This window comes from Stegostoma tigrinum, unplaced genomic scaffold (assembly GCF_030684315.1).
Source record: "Stegostoma tigrinum isolate sSteTig4 unplaced genomic scaffold, sSteTig4.hap1 scaffold_385, whole genome shotgun sequence".
Classification (NCBI taxonomy): Eukaryota; Metazoa; Chordata; class Chondrichthyes; order Orectolobiformes; family Stegostomatidae; genus Stegostoma; species Stegostoma tigrinum.
The window spans coordinates 82501-95000 of NW_026728313.1; the positions used below are offsets into that span (position 1 = coordinate 82501).

The 12500-nt window shown below is 54.4% G+C and overlaps 1 protein-coding gene across 1 annotated transcript in view; it reads left to right on the forward strand.

Annotated features, from left to right (window-relative positions):
- The window catches only part of LOC125449522 (C3a anaphylatoxin chemotactic receptor-like), a 22400-nt gene that overhangs the window by 5560 nt on the left and 4340 nt on the right, over positions 1 to 12500 (forward strand). Inside the window, exon 2 of the mRNA XM_059643995.1 lies at positions 10673 to 10783. The gene's annotated coding sequence lies outside the window, so the exon portion shown is untranslated. The remainder of the gene's footprint in view (positions 1 to 10672; positions 10784 to 12500) is intronic.

Genomic DNA, 12500 nt, shown 5'->3' on the forward strand with positions numbered 1-12500 from the left:
TGTGAGTGAGTGTGTGTAGTGAGTGAGTGAGTGTCTGAGTGAGTGTGTGTATGAATGTTTGAGTGAGTGAGTTTTTGAGTGAGTGAGTAAGTGTGTGAGTGAGTGTGTGAGTGAGTGAGTGTGAAGTGAGTGCATGAGTGAGTGTGTGTGTGAGTGAGTGCGTGAGTGAGTGCGTGTGTGAGTGAGTGTGTGTGTGTGAGTGAGTGTGTGAGTGTGTGTGTGAGTGCATGAGTGAGTGAGTGTGTTTGAGAGTGAGTGTGTGAGTGAGTGAGTGAGTGAGTGTGTGTGCGAATGTGTGAGTGAGTGCATGAGTGAGTGCGTGGGTTTGTGTGTGAGTGAGTGAGTGTGTGAGTGAGTGAGTGAGTGAGTGTGTGAGTGAGTGTGTGTGTGTGAGTGCGTGAGTGAGTGAGTGTGAGTGAGTGAGTGCGTGAGTGAGTGTGTGAGTGAGTGTGTGAGTGTGTGTGTGAGTGAGTGTGTGAGTGAGTGTGTGTGTGTGAGTGCGTGAGTGAGTGTGTGAGTGAGTGCGTGAGTGAGTGTGTGCGTGTGTGAGTGAGTGTTTGAGTGAGTGAGTGTGTGAGTGAGTAAGTGTGTGTGTGTGTGAGTGAGTGTGTGAGTGAGTGTGTGTGTGAGTAAGTGCGTGAGTGAGTGTGTGAGTGAGTGCGTGAGTGAGTGTGTGCGTGTGTGAGTGAGTGAGTGTTTGAGTGAGTGAGTGTGTGAGTGAGTAAGTGTGTGAGTGAGTGTGTGAGTGAGTGTGTGTATGAGTGAGTGCATGTGTGAGTGAGTGAGTGTGTGAGGGAGTGTGTGAGTGAGTGTGTGAATGAGTGAGTGAGTGTGTGAGTGAGTGTGTGTGTGAGTAAGTGCGTGAGTGAGTGTGTGAGTGAGTGCGTGAGTGAGTGTGTGCGTGTGTGAGTGAGTGAGTGTTTGAGTGAGTGAGTGTGTGAGTGAGTAAGTGTGTGAGTGAGTGTGTGAGTGAGTGTGTGTATGAGTGAGTGCATGTGTGAGTGAGTGAGTGTGTGAGGGAGTGTGTGAGTGAGTGTGTGAATGAGTGAGTGAGTCTGTGAGTGAGTGTGTGAGTGAGTGAGTGCGTGTTTAAGTGAGTGAGTGAGTGTGTGCGTGTGTGATTGAGTGTGTGAGTGAGTGAGTGTGTGTGAGTGTGTGAGTGAGTGTGTGAGTGAGTGATTGTGTGAGTGAGTGAGTCTGTGTGTGAGTGAGTGACTGTGTGAATGAGTGTGTGAGTGTTTGAGTGAGTGCATGTGTGAGTGTGTGTGTGAGTGAGTGTGAGTGAGTGAGTGAGTGTGTGAGTGAGAGTGTGTGTGAGTGAGTGAGTGAATTTACGTGAGAGTGAGTGTGAGTTAGTGAGTGAGTGTGTGTGAGTGAGTGAGTGTGTGAGTGAGTGTAAGTGAGTGTGTGAGTGAGTGAGTGTGTGAGTGAGTGTGTGTGTGTGTGTGAGTGTGTGTGTGTGTGAGTGAGTGTGTGAGTGAGTGTGTGAGTGAGTTTGTGTGTGTGAGTGTGTGTGAGTGTGTGAGTGAGTGAGTGATTGAGTGTGTGAGTGAGTGTGTGAGTGAGTTTGTGTGTGTGAGTGAGTGAGTGTGTGTGTGTGCGTGTGTGAAAGAGTGAGTGTGTGAGTGAGTGTGTAAGTGAGTGAGTGTGTGACTGAGTGAGTGTGTGAGTGCATGTGTGAGTGAGTGTGTGAGTGAGTGAGTGAGTGTGTGTGAATGAGTGTGCGTGAATGAGTGAGTGAGTGTGCATGTGAGCGTGTGAGTGTGTGTGTGAGTGAGTGAGTGTGTGTGAGAGTGTGTGAGTGAGTGTATGAGTGAGTGTGTGAGTGAGTGCGTGTGGATGAGGGAGGTTCAGTCGATGTACTTTATGGAGATGTTCGTGCCGTTTTTGACAGGGCCGCACGGGGGAGGCTGATTGAGAGGGAGGCAGCGAGTGGAGCTGAGGGAGAGGGAGCGGGTGTGAGCTGCATCAGGATGTCATCGGGAAGCGCTGGAGGTTTGAGTGATGGGAGGCCCGTGCCCAGGGGCCTGTCCTGGCCCCTCCCTGTTTGGTACCATTGGAAGAGCCGACAATGTGTTCGAGCATTCAGCCAGCTCACGTCGAAGATGGTGTGGGTCACGGGAAGGGTTGGCCGAATGGCCAGGCCATTGGTACTTAAGTGCCGGGCCATGCAGTGTGGGAGAAGAAACCAGATGAGGGGGTTTGTAACGAGCACTGGGCAGCTCAGGGGGACGGAGAGCCCTTGGGGTAATCATTCCCAGATCCCTGAGATCGGAACAGCCTGCGAATAGGATCGCTGAGGCTTGGGCTAGACCTGCTTCTTTCAGTAATGACGGAGTTTCAGAGCAGGGAGGTGATATTGGAGCTGCACAGAGCATTGGCCAGGCCGGGGCTGGGCAACTGTGTGCAGACTCGAGCCCCCCCCACCACCCCGCCTCACTCCAGGAATGAAGGGATAGCACTCGAGGGGGTACAGAGGAGGCTCTCCGGGATGTTGCCAGGGAGAGAGAAACTGAGCTTTCAGGAGAGACTAGACAGGCTTCGGTCATTTTCTCCAGAGCAGAGAAGACTGAGGGAGGGTTGTACAGGAGTAAGGGCTATAACATTACAAGGGGCATAGGCTGGGTCAATAGACAGCAGCCTTTGGTAGAGGGGTTCAATCACAAGGGGGCATAGCTTTAGGGCAAAGGGGCAGGAAATTCAGAGGGGGATTTAGGAAAAAAAAATTTGCCCTCAGAGGGTGTTAGAAATTTGGAATAAATTGCCTGGAAGCCTTACAACCTTCAAAGAAAAAGACATGGGCGAGCCCCTGAAATATCGTAACATTCAAGGAACTGGGTCAAGTTTTGAGCAATTGGCACATGTTCAGTGGAAGGTATTGTCAGTGTGGACCCGATGGGCCGAAGGGACTATTCCTGACTCCCTTCGGAGCAAGCCGGAGGTGGCCTGTCTTGAGTGGGATAGGAAGGAGGCACCGATGGGGCAAGGACAGGGGTGGGAGAAAGTTGGGGAAGGCTCGAGGATGGAGCACGGGGGCCGGTAGGGAGTCACAGACGCGATCGAATGGGCAAGCGAGGGGTTAATGCTGATCCCTCTGACGGTGAGGTGGATGCGCGGGCTATCCGCGAGAGGCCCTGCAAACCGCAAGCGATGCTCGGCTCGGGTGGAAGTTGAAAGCACACTAATTGACAAACAGGAAGGTTTTGCAACTTGCCAAACAATGCAGATCACACATCCTGTTCAGACAGGGAAGTGAGGGCTGTGCAGCTATGAGAGTCCTCACAGTGATAAAGATGTTGCTACTCACTGCTGAGCTGTTCAGAGTGCGGAGAAATGGCAGGAAATAGCACCAAGAGTGGGAAGCATCCAGAACCTGCAAACAGACAGCATCCTTCCTCCCCAGTCTCTCTCTCTCTCTCTCTCTCTCTCTCTCTCTCTCCTACCCTCTCTCCCTCCCTCTGTTTCCCTCTCCCCTTCTCTTTCTCTCCTCTCTCACTCCACTACTCTCTCTTGCCTTCCCTCTCTCCTTCTCTCTCCCCCCTCACCTCTCTCTCCCTCTCTGTTCCTCTCTCCACACCGCACCCCCACTCGCAGTAAGATTAGAAGAGGCAGCTGATCCCAGAAACGGTTTCCATGCTGAATCTATCATCGGAAAGTTGTTGGGGGGGGTAGAGTGGGCCGGGGTGGGGGGGGGGGACTGATCACTTCACAGACTGTGCTGCCTCAGTCTTTCAGACATTGAGACAACTTGGGACAGAAACACCACAACAGCTGGACTTTTGAACGCCAGAAGTTTTATTCACACAGATTTAGACTTTTCACACCCGAAATAGAGTCAAACGATCTCTCTTGTGTTTCTTAATCGATGGTGTTACTGTGTGTGCACGTGTGAGAGAGAGAGAGAGTGTGTGTGTTGTGAGTGAGAGTTGTGTGTGTGAGTGTGTGTATGTATGTATGTGTGTGTGTGTGTGTGTGTGTGTGTGTGTGTGTGTGTGAGAGAGGGTGTGCGTGCGTGAGTGTGTGTGTGAGTGAGAGAGCATGTATGTGTGTCTGTGTGTATGCATGTGAGAGAGAGTGTTTTTAAGAGTGAGAGTTGTGTGTGTGAGTGAGTGTGTGCGTATGTGCATGTGTGCGTGTGTGTGTGTGTGTGTGTGTATACGTGTGTGTATGCGCGTGTGTCTGGGGGGTGTGTGTGTGTGTGTATGCACGTGTGTGTGCGTGAGTGTATGTGTGTGTGCGTGAGTGAGTGTGTGTGTGTGAGTGAAACGGAGTGTGTGAGTGTTTTTATGTGTGTGTGAGAGAGAGCGAGAATGTCTGAGTGTGAGTGCGTCTGTGTGTGTGTGTGTGTGTCATCTCACCCAGACCTGACGCCTATAATTCTGCATTTCCCACGGCGAGCCCATCAACCTGAAAAAATTTAGCACGGCCAATCCACCCGAACCCGCACATCCTTGGGCACTATGGGACAATTTAGCACGGCCAATCCACCCGAACCCGCACATCCCTGGGACACTATGGGACAATTTAGCACGGCCAACCCACCCTAACCCGCACATCCCTGGGCACTACGGGACAATTTAGCACGGCCAATCCACCCTAACCTGAACATCCCTGGACACTACAGGACAATTTAGCACGGCCAACCCACCCTAACCTGCACATCCCTGGGCACTACGGGACAATTTAACACGGCCAATCCACCCTAACCCGCACATCCCTGGGCACTATGGGACAATTTAGCACGGCCAATCCACCCTAACCCGCACATCCCTGGGCACTATGGGACAATTTAGCACGGCCAATCCACCCTAACCTGCACATCCCTGGACACTATGGGACAATTTAGCACGGCCAATCCAACCTAACCTGCACATCCCTGGACACTATGGGACAATTTATCACGGCCAACCCACCCTAACCTGCACATCCCTGGACACTATGGGACAATTTAGCACGGCCAACCCACCCTAACCCGCACATCCCTGGGCACTATGGGACAATTTAGCATGGCCAACCCACCCTAACCCGCACATCCCTGGGCTCTATGGGACAATTTAGCACGGCCAATCCACCCTAACCTGCACATCCCTGGGCACTATGGGACAATTTAGCACGGCCAATCCACCCTAACCCGCACATCCCTGGGCTCTATGGGACAATTTAGCACGGCCAATCCACCTAACCCGCACATCCCTGGGCACTATGGGACAATTTAGCACGGCCAATCCACCCTAACCCGCACATCCCTGGGCACTATGGGACAATTTAGCACGGCCAATCCACCCTAACCCGCACATCCCTGGGCACTATGGGACAATTTAGCATGGCCAACCCACCCTAACCCGCACATCCTTGGGCACTATGGGACAATTTAGCACGGCCAATCCACCCTAACCTGCACATCCCTGGGCACTATGGGACAATTTAGCACGGCCAACCCACCCTAACCCGCACATCCTTGGGCACTATGGGACAATTTAGCACGGCCAATCCACCCTAACCTGCACATCCCTGGGCACTATGGGACAATTTAGCACGGCCAACCCACCCTAACCCGCACATCCCTGGGCACTACGGGACAATTTAGCACGGCCAACCCACCCTAACCCGCACATCCCTGGGCACTACGGGACAATTTAGCACGGCCAACCCACCCTAACCCGCACATCCCTGGGCACTACGGGACAATTTAGCACGGCCAACCCACCCTAACCCGCATATCCCTGGGCACTATGGGACAATTTAGCACGGCCAACCCGCCCTAACCCGCACATCCCTGGGCACTATGGGACAATTTAGCACGGCCAATCCACCCTAACCCGCACATCCCTGGGCACTATGGGACAATTTAGCACGGCCAACCCACCCTAACCCGCACATCCCTGGGCACTACGGGACAATTTAGCACGGCCAATCCACCCTAACCCGCACATCCCTGGGCACTACGGGACAATTTAGCACGGCCCACCCACCCTAACCGGCACATCCCTAGGCACTACGGGACAATTTAGCACGGCCAACCCACCCTAACCCGCATATCCCTGGGCACTATGGGACAATTTAGCACGGCCAACCCACCCTAACCCGCACATCCCTGGGCACTACGGGACAATTTAGCACGGCCAACCCACCCTAACCCGCACATCCCTGGGCACTACAGGACAATTTAGCACGGCCAATCCCACCCTAACCCACACACCCTTGGGCACTACGGGACAATTTAGCACGGCCCACCCACCCTAACCCGCACATCCCTGGGCACTACGGGACAATTTAGCACGGCCAACCCACCCTAACCCGCACATCCTTGGGCACTACGGGACAATTTAGCACGGCCCACCCACCCTAACCCGCACATCCCTGGGCACTACGGGACAATTTAGCACGGCCAACCCACCCTAACCCGCACATCCTTGGGCACTACGGGGCAATTTAGCACGGCCAATCCACCCTAACCCGCACATCCCTGGGACACTATGGGACAATTTAGCACGGCCAATCCACCCTAACCTGCACATCCCTGGACACTACGGGACAATTTAGCACGGCCCACCCACCCTAACCCGCACATCCCTGGGCACTACGGGACAATTTAGCACGGCCAATCCCACCCTAACCTGCACATCCCTGGGCACTATGGGACAATTTAGCACGGCCAATCCACACTAACCTGTACATCCCTGGGACACTATGGGGCAATTTAGCACGGCCAACCCACCCTAACCCGCACATCCCTGGGCACTATGGGGCAATTTAGCACGGCCAACCCACCCTAACCTGCACATCCCTGGGCACTATGGGGCAATTTAGCACGGCCAACCCACCCTAACCCGCACATCCCTGGGCACTATGGGGCAATTTAGCACGGCCAACCCACCCTAACCTGCACATCCCTGGGCGCTATGGAACAATTTTGCACGGCCAACCCACCCTAACCCGCACATCCCTGGACACTGTGGGACAATTTGGCACGGCCAACCCACCCTAACCTCCACATCCCTGGACACTGTGGGATAATTTAGCACGGCCAACCCACCCTAACCTGCACATCCCTGGGCACTACAGGACAATTTAGCACGGCCAACCCACCCTAACCCGCACATCCCTGGGCACTACGGGACAATTTAGCACAGCCAACCCACCCTAACCCGCACATCCCTGGGCACTACGGGACAATTTAGCACGGCCAACCCACCCTCACCCGCACATCCCTGGGCACTACAGGGCAATTTAGCACGGGCAACCCACCCTCACCCGCACATCCCTGGGCACTACAGGGCAATTTAGCACGGCCAATTCACCCTAACCCGCACATCCCTGGGCACTACGGGACAATTTAGCACGGGCAACCCACCCTCACCCGCACATCCCTGGGCACTACAGGGCAATTTAGCACGGCCAATTCACCCTAACCCGCACATCCCTGGGCACTACGGGACAATTTAGCACGGCCAATCCACCCTAACCCGCACATCCCTGGGCACTACGGGACAATTTAGCACGGCCAACCCACCCTCACCCGCACATCCCTGGGCACTACAGGGCAATTTAGCACGGCCAATCCACCCTAACCCACACATCCCTGGGCACTACGGGACAATTTAGCACAGCCAACCCACCCTAACCTGCACATCCCTGGTCACTACGGGACAATTTAGCACGGCCAATCCACCCTAACCCGCACATCCCTGGGCACAATGGGACAATTTAGCACGGCCAACTCACCCTAACCCGCACATCCCTGGGCACTATGGGGCAATTTAGCACGGCCAACCCACCCTAACCCGCACATCCCTGGACACTGTGGGACAATTTGGCACGGCCAACCCACCCTAACCTGCACATCCCTGGGCACTACAGGACAATTTAGCACGGCCAACCCACCCTAACCCGCACATCCCTGGGCACTACGGGACAATTTAGCACAGCCAACCCACCCTAACCCGCACATCCCTGGGCACTACGGGACAATTTAGCACGGCCAACCCACCCTCACCCGCACATCCCTGGGCACTACAGGGCAATTTAGCACGGCCAACCCACCCTAACCTGCACATCCCTGGGCACTACAGGACAATTTAGCACGGCCAACCCACCCTAACCCGCACATCCCTGGACACTGTGGGATAATTTAGCACGGCCAACCCACCCTCACCCGCTCATCCCTGGGCACTACAGGGCAATTTAGCACAGCCAACCCACCCTAACCTGCACATCCCTGGTCACTACGGGACAATTTAGCACGGCCAACCCACCCTAACCCGCACATCCCTGGACACTATGGGACAATTTAGCACGGCCAATCCACCCTAACCTGCACATCCCTGGGCACTACAGGGCAATTTAGCACGGCCAATCCACCCTAACCCGCACATCCCTGGGCTCTATGGGACAATTTAGCACGGCCAATCCACCCTAACCTGCACATCCCTGGGCACTACAGGGCAATTTAGCACGGCCAATCCACCCTAACCCGCACATCCCTGGGACACTATGGGACAATTTAGCACGGCCAACCCACCCTAACCCGCACATCCCTGGGCACTACGGGACAATTTAGCACAGCCAACCCACCCTAACCTGCACATCCCTGGTCACTACGGGACAATTTAGCACGGCCAACCCACCCTAACCCGCACATCCCTGGGCACTACGGGACAATTTAGCACGGCCAACCCACCCTAACCCGCACATCCCTGGGCACTATGGGACAATTTAGCACGGCCAACCCACCCTAACCTGCACATCCCTGGGCACTATGGGACAATTTAGCACGGCCAACCCACCCTAACCCGCACATCCCTGGGCACTACGGGACAATTTAGCACGGCCAACCCACCCTAACCCGCACATCCCTGGGCACTATGGGACAATTTAGCACAGCCAATCCACCCTAACCTGCACATCCCTGGGCACTATGGGACAATTTAGCACGGCCAATCCACCCTAACCTGCACATCCCTGGGCACTACGGGACAATTTAGCACGGCCAATCCCACCCTAACCTGCACAACTTCTGACAGCGGGAGGAAACCAGATCGGAGATGGGGAAAGTGTGCCAACACCACATAGATGGGGTCACGAGGTTGGGTCCCTGCATCTGTGTGGCACTGGGCCTTGTCACTTCCTTTCCACCGTTCCTGTTCATGCCAAGCGCGTTGCAATGAATTGTTGATTTTCTTAATAAGTTATTTGTTGCTCTGGGATTAAGAGCGTAAAAGTTAGAGCGTGTTGCTGCAAACGTGTCGGGTGTTAATCCAGCCTCTGCACTCTCCCCTTACCCATGGCAGCAATGAGATGGCACCGTGACCTACTTCTGTGAAATTGCAAAATGTTGCTCCTCAGCGGCTGGTGATCGAAAGCTCAGATTATCCGAAGATAATCTCCATTTCGCAAAAAAACAAATATATCACAAACTCAGTCATGGGGGAAATGTGCACCAAGCCACAACACAACACGAGCTGTCCTGTACAGAGCCCGCTCCATCAGCACTGCCTCTCCGACAGTGCCCGCTCCCTCAGCACTGACCCTCCTGTACAGAGCCCGCTCCGTCAGCACTGCCTCTCCGACAGTGCCCGCTCCCTCAGCACTGACCCTCCTGTACAGAGCCCGCTCCGTCAGCACTGCCTCTCCGACAGAGCCCGCTCCCTCAGCACTGACCCTCCTGTACAGAGCCCGCTCCGTCAGCACTGCCTCTCCGACAGAGCCCGCTCCCTCAGCACTGACCCTCCGACAGTGCCCGCTCCCTCAGCACTGACCCTCCGAACAGTGCCCACTCCCTCAGCACTGCCTCTCCGACAGTGCCCGCTCCCTCAGCACTGACCCTCCGACAGTGCCCGCTCCGTCAGCACTGCCTCTCCGACAGTGCCCGCTCCCTCAGCACTGACCCTCCGACAGTGCCCGCTCCCTCAGCTCTGACCCTCCGACAGAGTCCGGTCCCGCAGCACTGACCCTCCAACAGTGCCCGCTCCCTCAGCACTGACTCTCCGACAGTGCCCCCTCCTTCTGTACTGACCCTCCGACAGTGCCAGCTCCCTCAGCACTGACCCTCCGACAGTGCCAGCTCCCTCAGCACTGACACTCCGACAGTGCCCGCTCCGTCAGCACTGACCCTCCGACAGTGCCAGCTCCCTCAGCACTGACACTCCGACAGTGCCCGCTCCGTCAGCACTGACCCTCCAACAGTGCCAGCTCCCTCAGCACTGACACTCCGACAGTGCCCCCTCCTTCAGCACTGACACTCCGACAGTGCCCCCTCCTTCAGCACTGACCCTCCGACAGTGAGGCGCGCCCTCAGCACTGAGCCTGTGAAAGTGTGTGGCATTCATTGTCTATGGTTGGAGGGGGGTGGTTTGAATTAGCCTCGTCTCTCCCTGTTGGCTCAGATCGGACGTGTCTCATTGGCCAGTGTCTGAAATTCTGGCAGCTCAAGTTCTGTTTTTTGTGTTGCCTTTCGATGCCAGTTCCCCACGGGGGGCTGGTTTGTGGTGTGTGGGATGTTGTGTTGTTTCGTGTGGCCTTCCTGATATTGCTGTCGCCGTCTCCGTGGTTCTGCAGTAAGAGACCTCAGGCAGGAAACTGCTCACATCTCTCGCTGTCTCTCACAGTCAGATGTGAGCTGCTGGACCCAGCTTTCTGAAGTTCAGAGCCTGTGGGTCTCTCCCTGTCGCAGGTCTGCGCTCGTTGGCCCGGGACAGGCTCGGTTGACCTTCCGCTGTCCCTCAGTCGAGTTTGGAGGCACTGGCAGAGATTCGCATTCACTCGCAACAGGAAAGACTGGAAGGTAGGAGACAGAGGGTGAGGCTGGAGTGTGGTGTGAGGAGGGTTGCTTCTCAGACTGGGAGCCTGTGACCAGTGGTATGCCGCAAGGGTGGGTGCTGGGTCCACTGCTTCACGTCATTGATATAAATTATTTGGTTGTGAATATACAAGGCGCAGTAACTCAGTTTGCATTGTGGCAGCGTTGTGGACAGTGAGAAATGTCATCTCAGGAGGAGATTTGATCAGATGTGCCGAGGAGGGGCTGATGGAGGTTAATTTAGATAAATGTGAGGTGTTACGTTTTGGAAATGCAAATCAGGGAAGGGCTTATAGACTTCATGGGATGGTCCTGGGGGGTGTTGCTAAACAACGAGACCTTGTGGGTAGGGAGGCAGGTTCAAAGTTCCTTGAAGTTCTTTACTTCAGTAAGGCATTAGATAAGGTTCCCCATGGCAGGCTGATGGAGAAAGTGAAGTCGCATGGGGTCCAGGGTGTGCTAGCTAGATGGATAAAAAACTGGCTGGGCAACAGGAGACAGAGGGTAGTAGTAGAAGGGAGCTTCTCAAATTGGAGACCTGTAACCAGTGGTGTTCCACAGGGATCTGTGCTGGGACCACTGTTGTTTGTGATATATGTAAATGATCTGGAGGAAGGCGTAGGTGGTCTGATCAGCAAGTTTGCTGATAACTCTAAGATTGGTGGAGTAGCTGATAGTGCAGAGGACTGTCGGAGATTACAGCAGAACATAGATAGACTGGAAAGTTGGGCAGATAAATGGCAGATGGAGTTCAATCCGGGCAAATGCGAGGTGATGCATTTTGGAAGATCAAATTCAAGGGCGAACTACACAGTAAATGGAAAAGTCCTGGGGAATATTGATGAACAGAGAGATCTGGGTGTTCAGGTCCATTGTTCCCTGAAGGTGACAACGCAGGTCAATAGGGTGGTCAAGAAGGCATATGGCATGCTTTCCTTCATTGGGTGGGGTATTGAGTACAAGAGTTGGCAGGTTGTATAGGACTTTGGTTCAGCCACATTTGGAGTACTGTGAACAGTTCTGGTCGCCACATTACCAAAAGGATGCGGATGCTTTGGAGAGGGTGCAGAGGAGGTTCACCAGGATGTTGCCTGGTATGGAAGGCGCTAGCTATGAAGAGAGGTTGAATAGATTAGGATTATTTTCATTAGAAAGACGGAGATTGAGGGGGGACCTGATTGAGGTCTATAAAACCATGAGGGGTATTGACAGGGTGGATAGGAAGAAGCTTTTTCCCGCCCAGAGTGGTGGACTCAATTACGAGGGGTCATGAGTTCAAAGTGAGAGGAGGAAAGTTTAAGGGAGATATGCGTGGAAAGTTCTTTACGCAGAGGGTGGAGTGTGTATGGAAGGAGCTGCCAGAGGAAGTGGTGGGGGCTGGTACAGTTACAGCATTTAAAAGGCATCTGGATGGGGACATGGATAGGAAGGGATTAGAGGGATTTGGGCCAAATGCTGGTGACTGGGGCTGGATTCATTTAGGATATCTGGGTCAGCATGGACAGGATGGGCCGAAGGGTCTGTTTCTGTGCTGCACAGCTGTAAGACTCTACGAGAGAAAGCATTCACAGAGCTGGGGACTGGTGCTGGTAGCTTAGTGTGAATGGGGGATGAAGGGAGAGGGACTGGGAGCTGGAGAGAGAAGGCTGGCGAGCAGTGCGATGGAATGGAGATAGAGATGGATTGACAGGCAGCAGGAAAC